This window comes from Pseudorca crassidens, chromosome 20 (assembly GCF_039906515.1).
Source record: "Pseudorca crassidens isolate mPseCra1 chromosome 20, mPseCra1.hap1, whole genome shotgun sequence".
In the NCBI taxonomy this organism is placed as follows: domain Eukaryota; kingdom Metazoa; phylum Chordata; class Mammalia; order Artiodactyla; family Delphinidae; genus Pseudorca; species Pseudorca crassidens.
The window spans coordinates 25,365,531-25,377,652 of NC_090315.1; positions in this window are offsets into that span (position 1 = coordinate 25,365,531).

Here is a 12,122-nt window from a genome sequence, read left to right on the forward strand (position 1 = left end):
TCAAGAAAAAAAGGGAGAAGACTCAAATCAATAGAATTAGAAATGAAAAAGGAAAAATAACAACTGACACTGCAGAAATACAAAACATCATGAGAGATTATTAACAGCAACTCTATTCCAATAAAATAGACAACCTGGAAGAAATGGACAAATTCTTAGAAATGCACAGCCTGCCAAGACTGAATCACAAAGAAACAGAAAATATGAACGAAAAACAGAGTTGGAGGAATCAGGCTCCTTGAGTTCAGACTATACTACAAAGCTACAGCAATCAAAACAGTATGGTACTGGCACAAAAACAGAAAGATAGATCAATGAAACAGGATAGAAAGCCCAGAGATAAACCCACGCACATATGGTCACCTTATCTTTGATAAAGGAGGCAGGAATGTACAGTGGAGAAAGGACAACCTCTTCAATAAGTGGTGCTGCGAAAACTGAACAGGTACATGTAACAGTATGAGATTAGAACACTCCCTAACACCATACACAAAAATAAGCTCAAAATGGATTAAAGACCTAAATGTAAGGCCAGAAACTATTAAACTCTTAGAGGAAAACATAGGCAGCACACTCTATGACATAAATCACAGCAAGATCCTTTTTGACTCACCTACTAGAGAAATGGAAATAAAAACAAAAGTAAACAAATGGGACCTAATGAAATTGCAAAGATTTTGCACAGCAAAGGAAACCATAAACAAGACCAAAAGACAAGCCTCAGAATGAGAGAAAATATTTGCAAATGAAGCAACTGACAAAGGAGTAATCTCCAAAATTTATAAGCAGCTCATGCAGCTCAATAACAAAAAAACAAACAAGCCAATCCAAAAATGGGCAGAAGACCTATATAGACATTTCTCCAAAGAAGATATACAGATTGCCAACAAACACATGAAAGAATATTCAACATCATTAATCATTAAAGAAATGCCAATTAAAACTACAATGAGATATCATCTTACACTGGTCAGAATGGCCATCATCAAAAAATCCAGAAACAATAAATGCTGGAGCGTGTGGAGAAAAGGGAACCCTCTTGTACTGCTGGTGGGAATGTGAGTTGGTACAGCCACTATGGAGAACAGTATGGAGTTCCCTTAAAAAACTACAAATAGGGGCTTCCCTGGTGGCGCAGTTGTTGAGAGTCTGCCTGCCGACGCAGGGGAAACAGGTTCATGCCCCAGTCCAGGAAGATCCCACATGCCGCGGAGTGGCTGGGTCCGTGAGCCATGGCCGTTGAGCCTGCGCGTCCGGAGCCTGTGCTCCACAATGGGAGAGGCCACGGCAGTGAGAGGCCTGCATACTGCAAAAAAGAAAAAGAAAAAAATAATAAAAACTACAAATAGAACTACCATATGACCCAGCAATCCCACTACTGGGCATATACCCTGAGAAAACCATAATTCAAAAAGAGTCATGTACCAAAATGTTCATTGCAGCTCTATTTACAATAGCCAGGAGATGGAAACAACCTAAGTGTCCATCATCGGATGAATGGATAAAGAAGATGTGGCACATATATATAATGGAATATTACTCAGCCATAAAAAGAAACGAAATTGAGCTAGAGTCTGTCATACAGAGCGAAGTAAGTCAGAAAGAGAAAGACAAATACCGTATTCTGACACATATATATGGAATCTAAGGGAAAAAATGTCATGAAGAACCTAGGGGTAAGATCGAAATAAACACACAGACCTACTAGAGAATGGACTTGAGGATATGGGGAGGGGGAAGGGTAAGCTGTGACAAAGTGAGAGAGTGGCATGGACAGATATACACTACCAAACGTAAAATAGATAGCTGGTGGGAGGCAGCCACGTGGCATGGGGAGGTCAGCTCAGTGCTTTGTGGCCACATGGATGGGTGGGATGGCGAGTGGGGGAGTGGGGGAGATGCAGGAGGGAGGAGATGTGGGGACGTATGTGTATGTGTGACTGATTCACCTTGTTGTGGAGCAGGAACTGGCACACCACTGTGGGGCAATTGTACTCCAATAAAGTTGTGAAAAAAAATTTAACAAAGGAGTTGAAAAACTACAATTTATAAGACATTAATGAAAGAAATTGAAGAAGATATAAATAAATGGAATAATTCTGTGCTCATGAATTGAAAGAATTAATATCATTAAAATGTCCATACTATCCAAAGCAATCTACAGATTCAGTGCAATCCCTATCAAAATTCCAGTGGCATTTTTCACAGAATTAGAAAAAATCAATCTTAAAATTCATATGGAACCACAAAAGACCTTGATTGGCCAAATAATCTTGAGAATGAAAAAAGCTGGAGGCATCACACTTTCTGTTTTCAAACTATATTACAAAGCCATACTAATCAAAATACTGTGACAGCGGCATAAAAATAGACACATAGATCAATGGAACGGAATAGAGATCCCAGAAATAAACCCAAGTATCCATTAATTTACAAAAAATGAGAAAGAATATACAATGGGAAAAATATAGTCTCTTTAGTAAATTGTGCTGGGAAAACTGGACAGCTACATGCAAAAAAATAAAACTGGACCACTATATTATAGCATACACAAAAATGAACTCAAAATGGGTTAAAAAACTTGAACATAATACCTGAAACTTTAAAACACCTAGAAAATTCCTTAAAATTGGTCTTGACAATGATTTTCCTTTTTTTGGATTAGACAACAAAAGCAAAAATAAACAAGTGAACAACATGAATTTAAAAAGCTCTGAGCAACAAAGAAAACTATCAAGAAAATGATAGTGGGAAGCAGCCACATAGCACAGGGAGATCAGCTCGGTGCTTTGTGACTACTTAGAGGGGTGGGATAGGGAGGGTGGGAGGGAGGGAGATGCAAGAGGAAAGAGATACGGGGACATATGTATATGTATAACTGATTCACTTTGTTATAAAGCAGAAACTAACACACCATTGGAAAGCAATTATATTCCAATCAAGATGTTTTAAAAAAATAAATAAAATAAAATAAAATGATATCATGGAGGTAAGTAATAAAAAAATGAAAAGACAATCAATAGAATGAGAAAAATATTTGCAAATCATTTATCTAATAAACAGTTAATACCCAAAATATATAAAGAACTCATACAACTTAATAGCAAAAAAAAAAAAAAATCCAATTTAAAAACAGAGAAACTGAATAGACATTTTATCAAAGAAGACAAATAACCAACAGGTGCTCAACATCACTAAAAATCATCCAGGAATTGCAAATCAAAACCACAATGAGATATCACCTCAAGCCTGTTAGAATGGCTATCATCAAAAAGATAAGAAATAACATGTGTTAGCAAGAATGTGGAGAAAATGGAACCCTTGTGCTGTGTTGGCAGACATGTAAATTGGTGCAGCCACTATGGAAAACAGTATGGAGTCTCCTCAAAAAACTCAAAATACAACAACCATATGTCCAGCTATCCCACTTCTGGTTCTATATCCAAAGAAAATGAAAACAGGATAGCCAAAAGGTATCTGCACTCCCATGTTTATTGCACATTATTCACAATAGCCAAGATATGTAAAGAACTTAAACGTCCATCAGTGGATGAATGGATAAAGAAGATTTGACATATATAAATCACTATATATATTGTTTAGCCATGAGAAACAAGAAAACTCTGTGATTTGTGACAAAATCAAGGGACCTTGAGAGGATTATGCTAAGTGAAATAAGTTATACAGGGAAAGACAAATACTGCATGATTATCACTTGTATGTGAAATCTTTTAAAAGCCAAATGCTTTTTTTAAGAAACAGAGAGTAGAAAAGTGGTTGCTGGGGACTGGAGGGTAGAAGAAATAGGGAGAAGTTGGTAAAAGTGTACAAATTTTCAGCTGTAAGATGAATAAGTTCTGAAGATGTAATGTAAAACATGCCAACTATAGTTGATAACATTGTGTTGTATAATTTAAATTTGCTGAGAGAGTAGAACTTAAATGTTCTCACCAAAAAAAAAAAAAAAGAATAAATATGTGAGGTGATGAATGTATTAATTAACTAGATGGGGGGAATCCTTTCACAAGTATACCTGTAGCAAATCACAACAAGTTACACTTTAAATATCTTACAATTTTATATGACAGTTATACCTCAGTATAGCTGAAATTTTTTAAGCACTAGAAAAAAAAATGTAAGTGAATATATTTATTGGCTTAGGGAAAAGATAATCAGTTTTTATATGAAAATTGAAAGTGATGAAAAAAAGACTGTCAATTTGATTACATTAAAATGTTTAATTTCAGAGTAGGAGAAACCAAAATCAAAATGAAAAAAAAAATTGTAAAATATTTGCAACCCATGAAATGCATAGAAAGCTTAAGACACAAATGTGTTTATAAATCAAAAAGGAAAGGCATTAACAGAAGAAAGAAGAAATAAAATATCTAACAAATAACAAGTATGGTGAATATCACACATATTTAAATATATAAAATTAAAGCACAATGCAATGTCATTTTCATGTATCACATTACATTTTGTCTTTATGTCAGAGTATACAAGGATGTGGTAAGTAATTATTGTGGCAATCATTTTACAATATATGCATGTATCAAATCACATTGTATACTTTAAACTTACACAATGTTATATGTCAGCTATATCTCAATAAAGCTGGAAAATAAAAAAAAATTTTTAAAGATGTGGTAACTAAGAATAGCACAGTATGGCAATCTGGCAATATCTCTTTCCATTTTTACAGCTTATACCCTTTGCCCCAGTATTCCCATAGACAGCCATATATGGGAAACACATACAAGTGTTTACCCTATAGAAACACATACAAGTGAAAAAAAAATATCCATTAGGATGTTTATTACAATGAAGTAATGGTGAAAAAAATAGAAAACCTAAATGCCCATCAACAGGTTTTGATCAAATTATCTGTTATCGATGATGATGTTCAATATTATGTTACCTACATTCAAAACTATTTAACCCTCAGATATGTTAGTCACTGCTGTTGTGTCATAGACTACAAATATGAAATTTTTTTTTTACTACCTTATTAACTTTATGCCAAGACTTCATCTCTAAAAGACAGAACATACAAAATGTTGCTGAGAGATACAGGGATTGGAAAATAAGAATTAGAAAATATCAGATTTGGAAGAGCAATTAGACATCATTTAGTACTTTATTTTCATTTTCAGGGAAAATTATGATGCAGAAAGAAGAAGTAACATTCTCAAAGTCACACAGTTGTGAATAAAAAGTATTGCCTGCTATACCAGTAAACAAAGGATGTTGCAGCCATCAAGCCATCACATTACAGCCACCCCAACCGTGAGACCTGAGGGAACTCAGGACAGAAACAGGATGCCTGCCATCTAGCAGTCAGACTCTGCAGCCACCCCCAATGGTACACCCTGAGGACACTCAGGATGAGAAAGCACAGGATACTGGCCTCAGATAGCTGAGGTGCATATCAAAGGAATGATTTCAGTGAGCCCAGACTCTTACATCTTCCCATACATAAAGAAGTGCTAAATTCCTTAACTTGAGATATCTGGTTTTCTTTACTCAACAGTAATCTTTTGATGTTCCGACTACCTGGTCTTTGTTGCAAAAACTCCTATACGTCCTGGCTCCCTCCTTGACTCTTTGGGGCAGTCTCTCAGAGCTATCTGAGATGCTGTGTCCTGGGCTGAAGTCCTCAGTTTTGTCTGCCAAATGAAACATAACTCTCAACTTTTAGGTTATGCATTTTCTTTCAGTTGACACAGTAATAGAGAATGTATAAGACCTCAGGTCTTCTGGCTGCAGTTTAGTCTTTTGCTCCCCAGAAAACCATAAGCCCCTTGGGGACAGGTCCACACAGGCAATGCATATAGTAGAGCCTCAATGTGTAAGTTACAGAAGGAAGAACAAATGGTTAAGTTGACTGATCCTCACCCACTAAATCTGCTTGGGCTGTCAAGTCATAGCACTTCCCATTATGACCCTTTTGCCCTGGTCTAAATATAATCAGATCCAATGAATTGCAAGAAATGCATCCCTTTCAGTGCAGTGACTAGTGTCAATAGATAAGTGCCTTCAGGCCAAAGCTCTCACCACATTGTAATGTAAATTTCATAAGGGGTCTTAGAAAGAATTTATATATAATTTGGTGAAACTTAAAGCCAACATTTGAATTATTTTCTATTGAGTCCTTTTTGTTACATACCTGGTGTAAATCATTACCGTGAAATTCAGAAATTTTATCCCCAGTCCTGTGCTTTCTTACTGTAGCAAGACCCAAACTGGATATTCTGTTCCAGAAACAAATGCTGAGGAAAGGATTCAAGAGCAAAAAATTTATTTGAAAGGTGATCCCAGGAAACATAGGGGAATAGAAAAGTAAGATAGAACAGGAACTAATAAATAAATGGTGAGTTATTGAGCTAATTACCACTGCAGTCAACTAAAGCTTGATCCTTTTGGGGAACAGTAAGAGTCAGTGTAGAACATACCCCTCAGAGTCATCTCACAGGAGGGAAAAGGAGACTGGGGCATTTCTAGACCAGTTCAAGCCAGCCTTCCATTGTGAGCTGTTCCTAGGGGGTATTATCTTCGCCTTGGGCCTTCCAAAGTGCAAGAAGAGTAAATGCTGGCCTCCAGAGAAAGCCCTCAGGCAGCTGGAAGTCTGTACTACAATCTTAAGACCCAAGTAGGCGTGGGTGGACCACAGACATTACCTCCTACATATGTTTCTTTCAGCAGAGAAACAGTTAAATTTCAATTACTAGGAGGGACTGAGTGAGAAGGAGTTTAAATCTTGGGTGAAGGCTTTAAAGAAATTTAGCTCAAATCCCCATCTCAAGCTTTTATCTGTTGCTCAAAATGGTCCACCTACCCATTCACTGACTTCCCCAGATTTCTCAATGCAAAGAGGGACTTAAAAACTGTTTCAGGTCAATTGGAAGTAAAATATTTTGCCATAATAAAATCATTGTGGATGGAAACTGGAGCTACTCCATGAAAGAGAATGTGTGCCTGAGCTCAGAGCTGCCATATGCACTTTATTGGCACTGGGAAGAGGTAACTGAAGCAGAGCAACTCCTCACTAATGGTGGGTAAGCAGCTATGACAGAAACCTAATTATCATCGGGGGACTCTCTGGGCATGCTCCATGAAAGAGACCATCTGTGGCCATTTGTGAGGTTGTGCACTCAGCACTGGGCAGGCTCCACAAAGAGGGCTATGGCACCACTTCTAGTTCCCCCATCCCCTCCGAGCCCATGGTGCATTGTGCCAAGAGACTCTCTCCCTCATCACCACTCAGCCACGGGCAGTCATAGAAAACCCCATCTCTCAAGGTGGGTCCTCCACTCCCAGGGCCTCTGAGTCTTGGTCTGGGAGAGCTGTCACAGGAAAATGGAGTCCTGGAGGAAAGGGGAAAGTACCTAAAAGTTCCAAGTTAAGAGTAGGGAGGAAATAAAAAATTCGTGAACCAAATCATTGGTTAATAACTCACGTTATGATGCCAGCTTTGGTCCAAGTGAAGGAGATGAAGAGAGAGGAATGTTAATGTGGTGGCTGTTATTGCTCTGAATGCGAAGATGGGCATTCTGGTTACAGGGCTGCTGGGGATGACAGTCCTTGGCTGATTAATTACCCACTTTCTTCTATTAACTTGTTCTGCTTTGAGTGGCTCCCTTTTGAACACTGGTCATGCACGTCATTTGAAAGAAAATTTTCGTGGAGAGGAGGAGAAAGGCATGTGATTTATTGACTGTTCAGGTAGCAACAAATCCGTGCTTCAAACTTCCTGCATATTTTTGTCTGCTGTCTCTGCCTGGTGCACCTTATAAAACAGAAGTCAGGAGTCAGGGAACAGGAACAGTCAAGGTGGGCAGATTCTGGCATTTTATGAAACTTCTGAACCCTCCCATTCCCCATCCAGTGATATTTTCACAGCATGCAGAGGTCATTAGGAGATGACTTGAGGGGAAAAAACAAACAAATAAGGAAACTTGAAACTTTGCTTTTTAAGTAGAAAAGCAATCAATCCCATGTGCCAGGGCACATGTAACCACCACTTCCAGGAACAGAAAGAGGCTTTTGCCCAAGTACTTTCTTAAAGTAAATTAACATGTCTCTTCATGGGGCCTCTGTTCTTGTAAAGTCCAGGAGCCCTGTGGGGCATAACTCCTAAAAGCGCACCACCTGCCCCTCCACAAATCTGCCTGTGGAGCCCCTCCTTTTCCTGCCCTTCCAAGGATGGTATTGGAGGTCTTATGTAAGTGCATCTCAGCCTGCTTCTTTCACAAGTGTCCCTCCTGCTCTCCCTTCCAACCAATGAGGCTTCAATCAAAACAAATTATTTTTGGTCCCTTGAAATTACCCTGCATGTTCTTACTGTCTCCTCTAACAGGGTAGGCTGATCTCCCAGGTCTCCACTTGTGGAAGTGAAGCCTTTAGAGACTCAGCTCAAATGCATCCTCCCCACAAAGCCATTCCAGACCCTCCCCTTGGGCCCTCATCATGCTTGCTTCTCCCTCTGGTGCAACTGTCAGCAACCTCTGATTTGTGTTATATCTACTCATGGACACACACACCTCCTCCGTCAGGATCCACAGACCCCAGATGTGGGGATGATGTCATTCAACAGTGTGTGTGTGTGTGCGTGTCATGTAAATTTGTATGCATACACACACATATACAGTAGGCACTAAATAAATTCTTGTTGAATGAACAGATAAATGAATAAAGATTTGCCTGAGTTTTCTAGGGCATACTATTCTTTAACTTCACTAATATTTGAAACATAACTCTCAATGAAGAATGGCACTTGTTGAGAAACTACTGTGTTCCAGACACTGTGGTATGAAATTTACACATATATTTTCTCATGTGAAGGTATAAAACTGTCTCATTCTGATACTTAATCATGAGAGAGACCATCAAGATGGCAGAGGAGTAAGACGTGGAGATCACCTTCCTCCCCACAAATACATCAGAAATACATCTACATGTGGGACAACTCCTATAGAACACCTACTGAACGCTGGCAGAAGACCTCAGACTTCCCAAAGGGCAAGAAACTCCCCATGTACCTGGGTAGGGCAAAAGAAAAAAGAATAAACAGAGACAAAAGAATAGGGACAGGACCTGCACCTCTGGGAGGGAGCTGTGAAGAAGGCAAAGTTTCCACTCTCTAGGAAGCCCCTTCCCTGGTGGAGACGGGGGGTGGGGTGGGGAGAAGCTTCGGAACCATGGAGGAAAGCGCAGCAAAAAGGGTGCAGAGGGCAAAGTGGAGAGATTCCTGCACAGAGGATCACTGCCAACCACCACTCACCAACCTGAGAGGCTTGTCTGCTCACCCACCGGGGCGGGTGTGGGCTGGGAGCTGAGGCTCGGGCTTCGGAGCTCAGACCCCAGGGAGAGGACTGGGGTTGGCTGCAGGAACACAGCCAAAGGGGGCTAGTGTGCCACAGCTAGCTGGGAGGGAGTCCAGGAAAAAGTCTGGACCTGCCTAGGAGGCAAGAGACCACTGTTTCGGGGTGCGTGAGGAGAGGGGATTCAGAGCACCACCTAAACGAGCTCCAGAGATGGGCGCAAGCTGCGGCTATCAGCGCGGACATCAGAGACGGCCATGAAATGCTAAGGCTGCTGCTGCAGCCACCAAGAAGCCTGTGTGTAAGCACAGGTCACTATCCACACCTCCCCGCCTGGGAGCCGGTGCAGCCCGCCACTGCCAGGGTCCCGGGATCCAGGGACAACTTCCCCGGGAGAACACATGGTGTGCCTCAGGCTGTTGCAATGTCACCCCGGCCTCTGTTGCCACTGCAGGCTTGCCCCGCATTTTGTACCCCTCCTTCCCCCGCAGGCTGAGTGAGCCAGAGTCCCTAATCAGCTGCTACTTTAACTCCATCCTTTTTGAGAAAAGAACAGATGACCTCAGGTGACCTACACGCAGAGGCGGGGCCAAATCCAAAGCTGAACCCCAGGAGCTGTGTGAACAAAGAAGAGAAAGGGAAATCTCTCCCAGCAGCCTCAGGAGCAGTGGATTAAATCTCCACAATTAACTTGATGTACCTTCATCTCTGGAATACCTGAATAGGAAAAGAATCATCCAAAAATTGAGGAAGTGGACTTTGGGAGCAACTAAAGACTTGGGGTTTGCTTTCTGCATCTAATTTGTTTCTGGTGTTATGTTTATCTTAGTTTAGTATTTACAGTTTATTATCATTGGTAAATTTGTTTATTGATTTGGTTGCCCTCTTTATATATATATTTTTTTCCTTTTCCTCTTTTTATGAGGGTGTATGTGTATGCTTCTTTGTGTGATTTTGTCTGTATAGCTTTTCTTTTACCATCTGTCCTAGGGTTCTATCTGTCCATTTATTTATTTTTTGTATAGTTTTCAGTGCTTGTTATCATTGGTGGATTTGTTTTTTAGTTTGGTTGTTCTCTTATTTCCTTCTTACTTTTTTATTACTTTTTAATTTTTTTCTTATTTTTTAATAACTATTTTTATAACGTTATGTTATTATTATTATTCCTTTATTTATTTCCCTTTCTTTCTTTCTTTCTTTCTATCATCCTTTTCTTCTGAACTGTGTAGCTAAGAGGGTCTTTGTGCTCTGGCCAGGAGTCAGTGCTGTGCCTCTGAGGTGGCAGACCTGAGTTCAGGACATTGGTCCACCAGAGACCTCCTAGATCCATGTAATATCAAACATCAAAAGCTCTCCCAGAGATTTCCACCTCAAAGCAAAGACCCAGCTCCAATCAAGGACCAGCAGGCTACAGTGCTGTACACTCTAGGTCAAATAACTAGCAAAACAGGAACACAACACCATCCGTTAGCAGAGAGGCTGTCTATAATCATAATAAGTTCACAGACACCCCAAAACACACCACCAGACGCAGTCCTGCCCACCAAAAAGACAAGATCCATCCTCATCCACCAGAACACAGTCACTAGTCCCCACCACGAGGAAGCCTTAAAAACCCACTGAACCAACCTTAGCCACTGGGGACAGGCACCAAAAACAATGGGAACTATGAACCTGCAACCTGCGAAAAGGAGACCCCCAAACACAGTAAGATAAGCAAAATGAGAAGACAGAAAAACACACAGCAGATGAAGGAGCAAGATATAAACCTACCAGACCAAACAAATGAAGAGGAAATAGGCAGTCTACCTGAAAAAGGATTCAGAGTAATGATAGTAAAGATGATATATATCTTGGAATTAGAATGGAGAAAATACAAGAAATGTTTAACAAGGATGTAGAAGAACTAAAGAGCAAACAAAAAATGATGAACAACACAGTAAGTAAAATTAAAAATTCTCTAGAAGGAATCAATAGCAGAATAACTGAGGCAGAGAAATGGATAAGTGACCTGGAAGATAAAATAGTGGTAATAACTACCACAGAGCAGAATAAAGAAAATAGAATGAAAAAAATTAAGGACAGTGTCAGAGACCTCTGGGACAACATTAAATGCACAAACATTAGAATTATAGGGGTCCCAGAAGAAGAATAGAAAAATAAAGGGACTAAGAAAACATTTGAAGAGATTATAGTTGAAAACTTCCCTAACATGGGAAAGGAAAGAGTCAATCAAGTCCAGGAAGCACAGAGAATCCCATACAGGATAAATCCAAGGAGAAACATGCCAAGGCACGTAATAATCAAACTATCAAAAATTAAGTACAAAGAAAAAATTTTAAAAGCAGCAAGGGAAAAACAACAAATAAAATAAAAGGGAATCCCCATAAGGCTAACAGCTGATCTTTCAGCAGAAAATCTGCAAGCCAGAAGGGAGTAGCAGGACATATTTAAAGTGATGAAAGGGAAAAAACTAGAGTACACTACCCAGCAAGGATCTCATTCAGATTCGACAGAGAAATTAAAACCTTTGCAGAAAAGCAAAAGCTAAGAGAATCCAGCACCACCAAACCAGCTTTACAACAAATGCTAAAGGAACTTCTCTAGACAGGAAACACAAGAGAAGGAAAAGACCTACAATAACAAACCCAAAACAATTAAGAAAATGGTAATAGGAACATACATAATGATAACTACCTTAAATAAAAATGAATTAAATGCTCCAACAGAAAGACATAGACTGGCTGAATGGATACAAAAAGAACACCCATATACCTGCTGTCTACAAGAGACCCACTT